Genomic DNA, 17,167 nt, shown 5'->3' on the forward strand with positions numbered 1-17,167 from the left:
CTACTCCAGCTTGTTTCTTGGGACCATTGGCTTGGAAAATTGTTTTCCACCCTTTTATTCTGAGGTAGTGTCTGTCTTTGTCACTGAGGTGCGTTTCTTGTATGCAGCAAAATTCTGGGTCTTGTTTGTGTATCCAGTCTGATAGTCTGCGTCTTTTTATTGGGGAATTGAGACCATTGATGTTAAGAGATATTAAGGAAAAATGATTGTGGCTTCCTGTTATTTTTGCTATTAGAGGTAAAGTTATCTTTGTATAGTTATCTTCTTTTGGGGTTGTTGGAAGATTACTTCCTTGCTTTTTCTAGGTTGTAGTTTCCCTCTTTGTGTTGGCACTTTCCATCAATTATCCTTTGAAGTGCTGGGTTTGTGGGAAGATATTGTGCAAATTTGGTTTTGTCATGGAATATCTTGGTTTCACCATCTATAGTGATTGAGAGTTTTGCTGGGTATAGTAATCTGGGCTGGTAATTGTGTTCTCTTAGGGTCTGTATGATGTCCGTCCAGGCTCTTCTGGCTTTTATAGTCTCTGGTGAGAAGTCCGGTGTAATTCTTATAGGTCTGCCTTTGTATGTTACTTGACCTTTTTCCCTTATTGCTTTTAGTATTTTTTCTTTGTTTTGTGCATCTGATGTTTTGATTATTATGTGACGGGAGGAATTTCTTTTCTGGTCTATTCTATTTGGTGTTCTGTAGGCTTCTTGTATGTTTATGGGCATCTTGTTCTTTAGGTTAGGGAAGTTCTCCTCAATAATTTTGTTGAAGATATTTACTGGCCCTTTAAGTTGGGAATCTTCATTCTCATCTATACCTATTATCCTTAGGTTTGGTCTTCTCATTGTGTCCTGGATTTCCTGGATGTTTTGAGTTAGGAGTTTTTTGCATTTTGCATTTTCTTTGACAACTGTGTCAATATTTTCTACCGTATCTTCTGCATTTGAGATCCTCTCTTCTATCTCTTGTATTCGGTTGGTGATGCTTGCATCTATGACTCCTGACCTCTTTCTTAAGTTTTCTATTTCCATGGTTGTCTCCCTTTGAGCTTTCTTTATTGTTTCTATTTCCATTTTCAGATCCTGAATGTTTTTGTTTAATTCCTTCTTTGTGTTTTCTTGCATTTCCTTAAGGGATTTCTGTGATTCCTCTTTAAGGGAATCTGTTTACTTGTACTCTCCTGTATTTCTTTAAGGGAGTTACTTAATTCCTTCTTATAATCCTCTATCATCATCATGAGAAGTGATTTTAATTCTGAATCCTGCTTTTCAGGTGTGATGGGGTGTTCAGGGCTTGCTATATTGGGAGAACTGGGAACTGATGATGCCAAGAAACTTTGGTTTCTGTTGCTTATGTTCTTGCGCTTGCCTTTCGCCATCTGGTTAACTCTAGTGTTGCCTGCCCTCACTGTGTAAGACTGGAGTCTGTATTTCCAGTTATCTTGCTTGTTGCAGAGCTCCTCAGAGTCCAGATGTCTCTGTAGTCTTATGATTCTAATCTTGGTGTCTGCTGCTCTGATTGCAGTGGCTCCTCTGCTGCTCTGAGTGCAGTGGCTCCTCTAGGATGACTCAGGAGTCAGTATCTCCACAGGACAGGAGTAGATCAACTCAGTGTCAGCTGCTCTGAGTACAGTGGCTCCTCAGCTGCTCTGAGTGCAGTGGCTCTGGCTGCTCTGAGTGCAGTGGCTCCTCTAGGATAACTCAGGAGTCAGTATCTCCACAGGACAGGAGCAGACCAACTCTGTGTCTGCCCCAGCCCACAGGACCACGCAGAGGAGGAAGGAACTAGGTTATTTCTAAATGGAAACTTTAGTACAAATTTTCCCTTTAATCTTCAATATAGGGAAATATTTCCGTATGAAAGAGTCTAAAAGACTGGAAATTCCACACATAGAAATTAGATCCCACAAGAAGCAATCATATTAGCTTGAACCTCTGTGACCATTGTCTGATATCGACCTTTCTTCCTGTTATAGTTGGAACTATTTTCTGTTCCATCAATCTTTACTTACACTCAGTTAAGTTTCTTCACTATTATTACCTCAAGGATCTTGATGATGAAACCACATAGAAGTGGCTTCCAATCATATGTTGAGTGAACAATTTTGAGCATGCCAGTCCTATCACCTTAATGATTTTGCTTTAGGTTGTATGCATAGCATAGCACAATTAACCCTTCACTACAGTCATGACAGCATTAGCACTTGCTGGAAAGTACACCATATTCATATATTCTGGATGGTCCTAGGACACATGCCTCATGAATCTAATCTCTCTAAATACTTAGAAGCCACAACCCCTGAACTGCCCCTGTAACTGAAATCTCAGAGCATGGAAAAGAGGTGAAAACAGGACACATACTAAACACTACTCTGTATGACTTAAAAGAAATAATAAAATAAAAGGCAACATCACCTCTAGAACTATGTGTATTCTTGTGTTTGTGTGAGAAACCACTAAACTACTACAAAAGGAGATTTTAAAAATAAGGAATATTTTACAAAAAAAAATGTTAAAAGGAGAAACAGTATCAATTTTCCCCTGGTTTCAAATATTTCCACTTCCTAACAATGCTTACTATGAATTTTTATTTCCAAAACCATTACTCAGACAGCATTGGAAAAAAAAAAGATGAGAACTTGAGTTTTAATGAATGTGAAGTGTGACAATAGCAAGAAGAATAAACACTAAAAACAGAGGAAAGATGTCTGTGTATCAGGGACCAGTGCAGCTTCCTGTTTAGCTACTATCAACATCCTCCTCCAAACAACAAAAGAAAATAATGTGCATATTATTGAGTTACAAATGGCAAGTCTACTTACTGCAATTATTTAAAATTTGCTTGAAAATAGCACAAAAATAAGTCTGGAGCTATTCCTGTATATTCCTTTGATACATGCAGGAGAAAGAGACACAATAAACACTCTTAGAAGTAAATGACTTGAGAATTGTTCAGGGAAATATGTTCACTTTAGAGGCTCGGTTGAGAGTCACGTGAGCAACAGGGGAAAAGCAGTCTTTTTTTTTTTTTTTTTACCATGGTTAGTGGGAGAAAATAAGGAAAGCAAGAAGGAAAAGGACAAATAGAAAAAGTTAAATCTATTGCAATGCTAAAGGATGCTTTTCAGATCACAATCTTAGACTTGCTGCTCTTCTCATGAATCCCAAAATGTATGTCCCTTCAATATACATATCATGTAAGTCATGCTTTTTTGGGTTAGAAATAATTGGACAATTTTCATTGTTGAAGAATAGTAATCATTACTCTGAGATATTTATTGATGAAAATAAAACTCAGTAAAATACACTTAGACAAGGGAACTTCAAAATCAAACCACATATAAATCAACATTTAAAGTTCTTCTAAATGAATCCAACAAACTACTTACAGCAATGCTTTTTAGCCTGTTTCTACTAGTAAATTTTCATACTTTTAATGTAATGCTGGTAAGCCTCTTTCTCAGATGTGGTGATAGAGTTTAATGTAACCTGTTAATAAAATACATTTATATTAGGGAGTGTTGTTGAGGTTTTATTGTGAACAATAATCAAAGCAAGCAGCTAAAGAAATCTATAAGACTCCACATCTCAAACCCTTATAGGCATGGAGTTATTGCTTTTTTATTAAAATTGAAATTAGAGAGATGATTGTGAACACTGTGCCAAAGGCACTGTAAATTCTAATGATTTTACTCGGCCACTCACATAACAGAGAAAGACAACACTGTTTTGTATGCTGGGCTTCTCAAAAGAGGCCTGCCTCTAGCATGACTGATAAGTACTCTTCAATTAAGTTCTACCTTTAGCCTCAGACAATTAGATGACAAATAAAAATGCCCAAACAGCTAAGAATACAAACTCCATGTTTATTCAGTCCTTTCCCTTTGTGTCAACACCACTGATGTGAATTGAAACAAACTATGAAATGAGTTCTATTTGACAAACATTGAATTGAGGCTACCATGGTTTGAACTTTTTTTCTGTTCGTTGGGAAATACAGAAGAATTTAAAAAGAAGAGACTTGAAAGATTGAAATGCAGATACATTGAACAGCTTAACACTTCTCAATATTCTGCATATATTTGATGGAATGGGATTTTTGTAGTTTTAATACTAATCACCAAGGTAAAGTATGTGAATATACACAAGTGTGATTACTATACAAGAGCTGCTTAGAGGGTTCATTTGAAACTCCTTATAACTGGCCCTGTCTTATATGGACTGAAGAGTACATGTATGTATATGAAGTTCAAATCTACTAGGCATCTATATTTGGAAAGAATATCTCGACTGAGGGCAATGAAGTATCATGTGATAGTATCCTAATCCAAAAGGACCATGGGAAGAAGAAAAGACAACTGAGATTGCTTTCTCAGATCCACAGAGAGAACCTGAGGACTCAATTAGAAGCTGTAATCTGCAAGCCCAGAAGAGAATTGTGCAGGAAACCATTACTGATTGTTCCATGATCTTTGGCTTCAGGTACTTAGAACTGTAACAAAATTAATTTATTTCATCTATAAAGCCATCTAGCCTGGCTATTTCTTATGACAGAGAGGGAAGACTAATAAAATCTGTATCTTCTCAGTCAGAACTGCGTATATTGCTACATGCATTCACGTGTGTTTTTTCATGTATATATCTGTATATTTATTTATCACATGCTTGTTTATTTAATCATTTAACAAACATTTCCACTGTTTGCTAGGAATGATTATTTTCAGTGTCATTTTACAGTAACTTTTATTCACCTCATGTAATTATCATTTCCGAGGCTTGCTGCTGAGGCTTAACCTTTCTAGTTTTCTGAATTCTTACTGGCTGGTTAACTCAGCAGTCCTGGCTCAAACTCCTCTCCAAGCTAACTAACTCAAACTGTTTTTTCTTAGCTTCTGACTGAATTGCTCTGCTTGGCTTCAAACTAACTCTGGCAATCTGTTCTAACCTTCTGGCTCCTTATTCTTTGGCTCATTCTACCTTAATCTGTGTCTACCTTGTTCTCTCTGCCACCCACCCTGTAAAACTGTCCCAGTAAAAACTGTCTCCTCCACAAACTGAACTGCGATGAACTCCACTACATGACACTGCCTCTCAACTCAGTGACTTAACTGAACAGAATAGAACTCACTGACTAAATCTCAGAGGTCTGCATTCCTCGCTCCCCTGATTGCTAGAACTAAAGGTGTGTACCACAAAATCTGGACCTAAGCTTTTCTTTACCTGAAAATTGCTCTATAGCAGACGAACCTTGAACTGAGAGATCTGCTTGTCTCTGTCTCGTCTCCTGGGATTAAAGGCACATCTGTACACCATCTGGATCACACAGACCTCAAAGCTCTTTAGATAGGATTCCTGGCCAGAGCAGCCATGATGCTGAATTAAAATTCCTCTACAGTTATTCCCCAAAAAGATCCTAAAATAAAATGCATTTTCTTCTAAAAGTTAGATATTAGAACTAGCATATCTGCTTTCTAATATTTTCACTTTTTTATAACAACTACCACGTGAGAGTGTCAAACAGTAGCCTCTATTTAACCAAATCATGTCTTCCCCATTGCTGGTCTACTTTTAGGAAGGAAAAGATGAAAATATTTTACTAGATGTTGTATGTAACAACAGCTTATTTATTAAACATACAAAAGAAAAAATAGGAAATGATCATAGCTAAGATTTTTCCTATATAGGTAAAGAGTTCAATTGCCTTATGCAAGATGATTTAAGTTTCTAACTTCAGCTTCAAGTGATGAACTTGTACTACATCAATAATTCCTTCCTGGATATTTCTACAAACATTATCATTCATAATTTTCTTCCATCTTGCTACTTGAAAAGACTCATGTAAAAATTGAAACATCATCAAAGTGTACCCATTCAACTTGTACAGTAGAGAAATATAACTAAACATGATAGTGGCAACAGGTAACAATATGTAACATGAAAATCTATGAAAAAGAGGGGTTGTTTGTTTGTTTGCTTGCTTGCTTGTTTTTGTGGCTATCCTACATTTTAACTTCCAGGACACTGCCTTTTGTCCTTCAACTAGGACATGGTGTATGGGACATTAGTAACTGTAATCTCTATCTCACAAATAAATTTTGTTCTTCTATGCTTAGTTTTATAAGCACTTTAGTAAGCTTCATTTAGGGCATTGATCATGGTTTTAAAATATGTAGCATCTGTTAGGAATCTACCTGCCTAAAGTATGGCCTCTTTGAACTCAAAACCCAGCTGAATTCTCTCTGAGCCTACTGTAACCATTTTGCAACCCACATACATACATATGTGTGATATATAATATATAATTTTATAGTTGATGCTTGAGTGAGACTTAAAGAAAATAACCCACATTTTCTCACAGCCAGCCTCTGAGGTAAACTGGGGATCCTGGTAAATTGCAGCCAATAAAACTGTGGAACATGAGAATTTGTTGTTACTCAATAAATCGTATCATTGTAGACACACACACACACACACACACACACACCGTCTGTTATCTATTTGACACAGCAGCAAATCATATACAAGACAAGTGCTTAGTTCATAGGACATTAATTATAGCAGGAAACATACATAGTGCCAAATTAACACATTCTCAGTGTATATCTAGCCACAAGTTTAATTTAGACTCCCAAAATACTTATCTTATAAATGCCAAGCAATATTTTAGGTTTTGCCAAATTCCTCCAACTCTCAAAATTTCACAAGCTATGAGTTCTAAATGATATTTCCCTTCCTCTTAATTTGTTTGGGTTGTGAAGGAAATGACATTTTCCAACATATTTCCAACTTAAATTAGGGTTTTCTGCTATGAAAACACAACTCCTCTTCTTGGAGAAATGCAACATTTCTGCATCGTGGTGAAGTGATGCTGTTCCTGAAGCCTTTTTTGGTTAATGTGCTTGGTCAAGAGATAAGACTGGAGTAAATCATAGTGAGAACAGAGAACTCACATAACATGGTTGGCCCCTAAAGTCATGAATACTGTTTACATTTCAAGTTGCTTTCTTTTTTATTGGATATTTTATGTATTTATGTTTCAAATGTTATCCTCTTTCCCAGGTTCCCCTCCAGAACCCCACTCTCCCATCTCCCCTCCCCCTGCTTCTATGAGGGTTCCCCCTCCCACTTCACCATCCTGACATTCCCCTACACTGGGCAATCAAGCCTTCACAGGACCAAGGGGCTCTCCTCCTATAGATGCCTGACAAAGCCATTCTCTGCTACATATGCTGCTGGAGCCGTGGCGAGCTTGGGCTCCTAGAACAAGTCTTTAGAACATTTCTTTAGACAAGTTTTATTTGTTGTGTCTAATTTACCATTGATATTTTTATCTCTTGCTATCTAGGAAAAGATAAGTTCACAATCAAAAAGTAAAAGGAGAAAATCTTACCATAATTTTAAAAACTTTAAATATAAAATGTTTTATAATCTTCAGACTTTAGCAATCGTATTTTTACTTTAAAGCATAAATATATTAGTTCTGTGTGCTATAACATTAATACCCTAGATCTTGATCTGGCTTAAACACTAGAATATTTTATAGTTCTTGAGACTAGATTCAAGATCAAGATGGCATATGGTTGTTTTCTGGTGCAATGCTTTTCAAATGGGCACATTCTAGCTATCTTCTCATGATCAGAGAGAGTTCACAAAAAACTCATTTTATAAAGGCATTTATCCAGTGGGAAGTAGTCCCTTGTGTATGGCCTTTATTAACCATAACTATTTTCATGTAGGTCTTATCTTCAAATATACTATTATTGGGAGTTATGCTTTGACATATGCATTTGGAAGGTGTACATACACTCAGTCTGCAACAGAATATTCTGTCCAGTAAAGCCAAAGAGTCTCTGTAAAGTAGACTTGATATGATTTAACTAGAATCTGAAGCATCATCAGCTTTCTCAGAATACTTTTTTAGTTTTCGTGTAAATCAGAAGGAAGAATACACTGCTTGTTCATTGATTATAAGATCTTTTGGGCTCTGCTCTGCACCAATAGTAGGCCTACTACACAGCCTCTAGAAAATTCTTATATGTAAAATCTTATCAATAAATAACGTGCCTGGAGCCCTTCAGTATCTTAATTTTTTCAAGCTATTCACAGTCCAGACTGGATTATCTTAGATATAGTATTATACACACAGACACACACACGCGCACACACACACACACACACACAAATGCCCATGTGAAAGCACACACAAACTTCAAAAGCAGCATAGCAAATAACAAATATTTCCTAAGTTCCTATCATGGAAAACCATTACTAGCTATTAAAACAGAGTTCTTCCACATGATCTATATAGCTATTTCCAATGGTTTGTAACATCAATAAACACCATATATCCAAAACATTGTGTAATGACCATATTGTCACACATGAGACGTTTCCACAGAGCCTTTTATTGCTAATATAAAATAAAAAGGATGCTGTAGCCAGCAAAGTAATGGATCACGTGATAACACATACTATTTTTGAAAGAAGTACAACTTGTGTTTATGAAACTTTTTCTTAAAATTTCAATAGCTCATCTTCTGTGCCTCTCTTTGGCCAGAGTACAAAAACAGCAAAAGCTAAGAAACAGCATTTTCTACTCTCTTCCTGAAGCCAGGTACCCAAGAAGACACATGACTGTTTCTTAATGGACTCAGGGAATTCCCCAAAGCACAAAGGGAACATCTATTTTTCAAGTGTGCTCTACTATCAGATACCAGTATGACCTTGGATTATTATGTTGGTAGTTCCAACACAGGCCATTAGAATTTTCACAAAGAAAAATACTGCTAATCTTTGTCAGCCTTGAAATGCAGAAATATGTCTTTCATATTTCTGTTTGAGTCATCACAAGATGCCTTGACTTTACTTTGTAGGATTCTCTATCCTACAATACTCCTAAAAATGAGTCAACAGTTAACATTTGCTTGCAGCTAGTACTTTGCTTCTTTTATCAGAGAATATACAAAGCTTCTATAGGTAGAGTTTTGTAGTGTGTGTGTGTGTTTGTGTTTGTATTTCTTAATTTTTGTTTGTCTTTAGAAAGAAAAGAAGGAAGAGTATACAATTGAGTGAGGAGAGACGTGGAAGGGATCTGGAAGGAATTGAGGAAGGAAAATGTGAACAGAATATATTATATAAAACATTTTCCAATAAAAAAATGATAAAAAAACAATTTAAATGTAATTATCTTCCTCTCTGGCCATATGCTAGGCTTTTGTCATGCTGACATTGCTCAGAAGGTTGCCTATATACTTCAGTAACCTCTCTAATGCAAGCCCACACATTTTTCACAAGGCACTGCAGTAGTACTGTGCTGACATTTTTGAGAATCCATGGTTAATCTATGGAAGTGCAGGCAGTGTAAATTCTAACACTGTGTTCATCTCCGAGATTGTATTCGCAACTGTGAGAATGAGCCTTTATACATATCCCTTGACCACCTATGAAACACTTACAGCCTGGAAATTTGATGGATTTCATAACATGTTAAAATATTATTCCACGAAAGAAGCATTTCCCCCCCCACCCCAAGCCTTTGGGTTTCTTATATGCTTTATTTTTCAACTTTATTATTCACAATATTTGGTTTTCAGTTTCTTAACGTATCCTGTGGTAAGACATGGCAGGCATTTTTGTCCTTGAGATGTAAGTGCAAGTTACTATATTTTCCTTCTTGGCCATCTCATGAGACAGGTAGTGAAATGCTAAGAATAATGTAAACTGTACAGGAAAATACCATGACGTACTACATCTAGAAATATCTTAGTTTAATAGGTGTTGTGCCATTAACGGTGAATTTTATGGAGGGAAGGAAATGTAAATCTGTCATGTAGACAAAGATTTACAATAATGCCCCCTTCCGTGCATGATTTCCATCACAGTTAGGATCGCCAGGCGACCTAGGTGTTTTCTGGAGTCTCTTAAGTTATGAAGGCCTCTTCATATTAATCCAAGGTTCTTCTCCTGACCTTCCTGGAGTTGATGCAGACGATGTAGAAGATGCTGTTCTTCTCTTCCATTATTGCTGATGTGATTTCAGTCAGTGCAATGGGATTTTAGTTAAATAAAATTGATTTACAACACAAGTCAGAACAATTTAATTTAATAACAATTTTCTATAAACAATGCATTTTTAATCATTGCCAGAGTGTTAATATAGATTCTTTCTAATCAGATCTGGATAAAAATTTCATTTTCAAAAGACACCCAGTATATTGCCATGAGAAATCATTTGCCTTTGTACTTTTATACATCAATTTCACAGTTGTAACAGAAAACTGAATGGTAATTTTGTTCACTATTAATGTGAAGTTACTGAAAGCAGCCCTTATTAAACAGTAAGCTACTCACAAAGCTTGGTGGCAGCACTGCATTAAAGCTGTCAGCTGAAAACAAAAGACCTTGCTTTATTTTAATAAGCAAAATTTATCTTGATGAAAAGTTTATAGAGCCTTTTTAAGCTTTCAATTAAAATTTGGATTTTTAACAAAATACAATAAAAATAAGGTTTTTTAAGTCATAATTTATCCCTATATATTTAGATATTAGACAATATATAAGGAGTCCAATATATGGCTCAGAGGGTAAAGGCACCTGCTACAAATTCTCATATTTTGAGTTCGATTCTCAGAAGCTACATGTTGGAAGGAGAAAATTGATACCAACTAGTTGCCCTCTGACCTCTACAGACATGCCATGGCATGTGCCCCTTCCCACCCAACTCATACACAAACTCTAACAATGAGCTTTTGTAAAATTGCAAAAACCATAGAAAATATGATCATAATTTATAATTCTATAAGATATATAAAAATATATAATAAAATAATTTAGTGGAGTGTTGAGGCGATTGTCAATATAAGAATCATAACTTTGTGATGTTACAAAGACAACTGCTCCAAAAACCATTGTTACTATAATATAAATCTATGTAAACATCTGTCACATGCATATATGTGTTCTAGAATACATCCAAAGAAGGAATAAAGTAACTGACTGAAAAATGTAGTCATGGCCAGTCTTCCTGGGACTCAATACTGAGAGATCTCAGTCCTACCAATGTTCAGGCCTGTATCTCCTTGGCTGAGATTCTCCCAGAGCTAACGTCATTACCGACTCTTTCTCAGCAAACACAGAGACCATTAAGAGTAAGTTGAAATAAAGAATGCAAAAGGGCTTGGCAGACACAGACATCCTCAGCTTCACTTGCTCCTTATAAGGCGACGCTGCTTTTCCCTTCTAAAATTCCTGGCTTTATAGTAAAGACAAAGTCATATTCACCTGCTAGAAAATGTCCTTGATTCCCAAAATGTTGAAGCATCATGGAGGGTGCCTGATGATTTCTGCAAGGAATGAGTTAGGAGACAGTAGAGAATAGATGAGGGAAGATCTCTAACCCAAGTCTCTAGCTGGCTTCATCATTATTATTTTTCAAAAGGAATGGTTCAATGGTTAAGAGTACTTGCTGTTCTTCCAGAGAACCCAAGTTCCAGTCTGACAATCTCCCCTATATTGAGAGGCTCTTAATCACCTGCAACTTCATTTCTGGGGTTCAGATATTCCCTCCTTTAGCCTCCACTGGTACTTGCACTCATATGCCCATACACAGACATACATATAAACTTTCATTTAAAAGAAAAATTTATGTTTGAAATTTCTAACATATGATGTGATGAACATAAAACATACTCAACATACTCACTTTTCAGGATACTAGAGAAACACAATGCAGAAAAGTTGTTTGACGTTTGTTAGTTATTAATTCATATAAAACACATAAAAGATCCATAAAAGCTACCATTTCATGACTTTCTATGTGTAAAGATGTTGTTTAGTCAAAGATTTTGGAATGTAGATTTAAATACTTTATATAAATTACTTTTAATTTTTGATTATGAGTTCTTATGAAATAACAAATGATACAACATTGTGGCTGAGGATGAAATGGTATTCTCACAGAAACCTAGCACCACAAATTTCAATTTCCACTATCATTCCAGACTGGGAGGGAATGCTACTGAAATTTCTAAGGAGATTTTAGGGTATACCTGTTTGGGGAATTTAGAGATTTTGTGATCAGCAGTTAAGTTCTAGGATACATCTGCCATACTTTCGGCTTCTACCATTAGCCATGTTCATAGATTAGACCTAGACTTGTTTTATTGCTCCATGTACAGTTTTTACCTTACCTGGCAATTATATAAGTTCTCTAATATCCAAAGAAGTAAATAAAATTTATGACATGCATATGCAGACTTATTTCTTTCAGACTTAAATAAAAAATAATGAAAAGGACAGAAAATCAGCATAAAACATGAAGAGGAAAGAACCTTATTTTGCAATAAGAGAAAAAATGGCAGCTTGCTATACCCTTTTATACAGTTTCATAAAACATATTTCTTTCTGAAATTTTTTGAGAAAATATACCATAAAGGAACATGATTTATAAACCAAACACCCCATGTTGTCAATTCATCAACTATAAAACACTTCTTTAAAATTTTATTACAATAACATTTTTAAATATTTCTCTAAGTATTTAAGGACTTTATAGTAGCAAAAGCTTTAAACTATACTAAGTATTGAAGTGGTTTCTTTGAAGACTCAGTTGTGTCTCAGTTGTGGTGCCTTTCTGGAGACTGTCTTATGAGAGCATGTTTTTGCTGAAGCAGTCATGTGGGAGGATGTTTTGCTGAGAACAGACACATGACATTTTTTCTGGAAGCAGCCAGGGGGAAAGGACATGTTTTGCTTGAGTAGACACTTAAGAGAACACATGACGTTTGGAAAGAGTATAAATCTAACACAACAGACAGTGGATGGCACTGTAAGGTATTGGTTCACCTTGCCATTCATTGCTAGTCATTGTTGGGCTTTGCTGATTCTGGTATTCACTTAGGATGCTTTATGGTATTGATTAGCCTTGCCAATCTTAGATGCTAATTGTTTATCAGGACTTTATAGAGAAAAACACACCAAAAAATTTCTGGTGGTGTTTCTGGCGGCTTCCAGCCACTTTGCTGAACTTGAGCCAATTGGCAAAGCCTTGGGGTTTCTTCTGGCTCAAACTGTTTTTGCTGATTCATGAATGATGTTTGCATGTGGGCCAAGCTGCTGCTGCTGATTCATGTAAACTGAACTACTTATATCCTAGCAATGTAGATTGGATTCAATCCAAAAAACTATTTCTAAACTGATCTATATTCTCCTTTGCCCTATTAACCTTTCATTATCCCTTGTGAGTAGTGGGCTAAAAGGGAGGTTAAAGCATTTAAGAACCATTACTAAAAGTAGGTTTTGAAAAATATAATCCTACACAATATAGAAAATATTTGATCTTATGAAAACCTACAGTATGTGATCCTAAATATTGTATTGGAACTCACTGATTAAATTAAAATACTTCACTTTTGATTTGGGACAATAACATAAAACCTTAACTCATTTACATATAATCCTAAAGACTTGGTGCTGACACTAATATTCATAAGATGTCAATTAAGAAAAGAATTGGCAGATGAACCTCATTACATAAAATTTCCTTGATCACTATTCTTTCAAACCATCAATTTATCGACACCGTGAAATAAAGCCATGGCATTAACAAGGGAACAAACATATATTTCCCTTATTACTAATAAGACTACCTCTAATTATGAGTGAAAAATCTCTAATTATAAAACATATCCCAATATACTTCGATATGCCCCCCCCCAAGATTACATCTACACATCAAGGAAAAACTATGGCCATGTTACAATGCTCGGAAATTACAATTGGTAAACTGACATTTAACCTTGATTTTGAATTTATTCTAAACATCTCTGGCTTATATTTTAAATTCAAACATTGAAGAAGCCTTCAATGTATGATTCCAAAGAGTCTGGACATTCTGTGAGAATCTGTGTTTTACCTGTGATATACAATTACATATGCATAGCATGTGGACATTATTTCAATAATAGTGGAATTTTAAAAGAGCTAACAAATTATGGCATTCTTCCATTTATATTCAGAATCAACTGAGAAATAACTAATGGACTCAGGAAGACTGGCACTTCCAAATTACAATGGCTAAAATAGATCTGTGAATGGAAATAGAGGAGACACACAGTGAGAGGTTGGGCTTTGAGGGTAAACAAAATACCATCCAATCCCATGTGACAATGGTGTAGACGATGGTGTAGACAGGAAAGCTCCCACCAGCAGTAAAGAAAAAAGAGGAGCAATTTAGAAATGTTTTCTTGGGCTCCTAAGTAGAACAAACACTGACAATGACAACAATACTAATGATGGATGCTGTTACTGAGGGACAAAACAGCATTAAAATACTCCTAATAAATCCTCTCCAGGCTGTTTTTCAACATAAACTTATTCTCACATGGAAATTACTATCACAACTCTGGGTAAAATCTGAAACCAAAAGTATTAAAATCATCTCAGATTCATTACCAAACCTGGAACCCAGCAGGAAAGTTGAACTCAAACCCTCATGGAAAGGTGTCCTCCATTTAGACCTCATAATCCCAATGTGGACAGCATAGCTTTAAATCAAACCCCAGCTCCTACTAGGAGAAGTCAGTGAGAACTATTTATAAACAGCCTTAAATCCCTCCAGTGCATTCAAATGTTGTAAACACAGAAAAGGGTACACAAAATATTTAAAACTTAAAGAAAACCCTGTCTTCGATCTCTCAGCTCCATTATGACTAAGTCTTTAACAAGTAAAGTTCATCACCAGGCTTACTACGAAATGCAACCAGCATACTATATTCTATTTGGGTGCAAATTCAAACTCCCCACCCCCACATGGAGAAAGTGCCTCCAGGCAGAAAGGAAAAAGAAAATCACACACCTTTTCTTGCTTGCTTTCTTCTTCTTCTGGATGACAGTCCCATGTTGCCATCTGTTCAGCGTCTGAAACACCTGCTGCCCATATTGCGCCTGGTTTCCGATTTGCTTATGATGGAAAGCAAGTTTGGTACATTTACTCAAACCTAGCCAGAAGTAGAAGTTAACAGGTTGGATTTATTATGGTGATTGGTCTCCATACTACAGCTTGGCCAAATTGTGAGATGTTTCTAAATTTCCTCAGAACTCCGGCCACATGGGCCCTGACCGTGATGAAGCTGTTACATATACTGTAGGATCTATTATCTTCTCTTCGAAAATACTATTTTTGATTCTCTGGATATTTTATTTTTAATTCATTTCTTACTGAATTTCATTCTGCTCAAACAATTTAACCTCTATAATTCTCTTCATTTAGAACACATTTAAGTCTGGGTAATTTCCTCCCTTTACATTTCATTGTAGTATTTTAAGAAAGCACAGAGTGATAGTAGACGCATGTGAGCCAAACTGTAACTCCAGTTTCAAGTAAGTTGATTTGACAGACAGCAAAAATGGCACCGTTTCTTTTATGTAAATTATGAAATAGAGTTTTGAAGAAAAAACTCAGCAGGTATCAGTTTTCCTTATTTTATACAAAGCAATGCACTCAGCTTCTCCCAACCTCAGCAATTAGTTATTAGGAGGTCTGAGAACAGTATTTTCTTGCCGAAATCTCTCCTGAGAATGGCATAATCACATCCATTCTCAGATGCCCTTCCAATCTGATCCCTTCTCACCTATCTATTTAGTATAATTTTAAAAAGCCATTTCTGCCCTTTTGTCTCCACACTCCTGTCTCGGTGCCAGCACTCTGGGATAACCTCACAAAACTGCAGCCCATCTGCTGCACCCCGTTACCAGGAGCCCCGCCCTGCAGTGGCGCCACCCAGGGCCCTGTGGACAAGAGGCTACCGCGGGAGCTGATGATTCTCAGGATGTCTAATGACAAAAGAATTTCTGCTCTGAATCAGACAACATGTTCAAATGGGTAGGGACTATCCACAGAGCACCCAGCGACATATACGAAGACCTGAGGTATATATAAACTCACCCTAGAATTCCCCCACGCCTACCGTTACAATGCACCCACAGTGAAGTTGTTGACCCCCTGCTACCACCCCAATGTGGACACCCTGGGCAACATCTGCCTGGATATCCTCAAGGATAAGTGGTCTGCACTATATGATGTCAGGACCATCTTGCTCTCTATCCAGAGCCTACTAGGAGAATCCAACATCGATAGCCCTTTGAACACACATACTGCGGAGCTCTGGCAAAAACAAAAACAAAAAACAAACAAACAAAAAAAACAACAACCAAAAAAAAAACCCACAGCATTTAAGAAGTAAGTGCAAGAAACCTATTCAAAGCAGGTCTCCAGCCAAGATCCCTGATGCCAGCTGTCCAGCTTCTCTTTTGTGTTGTCTTATTTTTTTTTTTAGATTGTCTGTCCTTTCTCCTTAATTTCTAAGCTATACTGTTATTTTTGTTTTGTTTTTTAATTTTAATCTGCTTGAACCCTTACAATGTATATTAAATAAATACACATTGATTGTTTTCATATTTAAAGCAAAAGCCATTTCCTCCCAGCAACAGCACAACGCCGCCCCCCGCCTCCCCTCCCCCCCCAAAAAAAGCTTTGACTTACCATAGAAAAATAGTTGCACCATGCTTGCTGTTTCTCTCCTGTGGTCCATTCCCATGATGGTATCATCGTCTCTGCCGGGGAAAGGATTTCAGACTGGCTTTACAGCTTAGTGAAAGTCGATAATCACCCATGTGCCTAGTTTGACTTTATATCGCTGTGCTGGTTTGAATAACAATGCCCCTCACCCTCTGACTTACATATTTGAAGCTTAGTTACCAGAGAGTGGAACTCTGATAAGATTAGAAGGATTAGGAGGTGTGGCCTTGTTCCAGTAGACTTGGTCTTGTTGGACAAAGTTTGCCACTTGGTGGCTGGGGTGTGGGAAGCTTTGAGGTTTCAAAAATGTATGTCCAATATCTCCCTCTCTCTCTCCCTCCCCCTCCCACTCCCCTTCCCTCTCTCCTTCCCCCTCCCTCTCCTCCCTCTCCTCCCTCTCCCCCTGCTCCTCCCCCTTCCCCTCCCCCTGTGAGTCATGATGTAGCTGTCAGTTACTTCTACAGCACTATGTCTGCCTGCATGCCACCACACTCACCACCATGAAGATAATCGACTAAGCCACTGAAACTGTAAGTGCCAATTAAATGCTCTCAGTGCCAATTAAATGCTCTCAGTGCCAATTAAATGCTCTCTTTTGTAA

At 36.8% G+C, this 17,167-nt stretch overlaps 1 pseudogene; it reads left to right on the plus strand.

Moving 5' to 3' along the window:
* Positions 1–15,748: 15,748 nt before the first annotated feature.
* LOC114615463 lies at positions 15,749–16,276 on the plus strand (annotated as a pseudogene).
* The last annotated feature ends 891 nt before the right edge of the window (positions 16,277–17,167 follow it).

This window comes from Grammomys surdaster, unplaced genomic scaffold, assembly GCF_004785775.1.
Source record: "Grammomys surdaster isolate TR1022 unplaced genomic scaffold, NIH_TR_1.0 126679, whole genome shotgun sequence".
Taxonomy (NCBI): Eukaryota; Metazoa; Chordata; class Mammalia; order Rodentia; family Muridae; genus Grammomys; species Grammomys surdaster.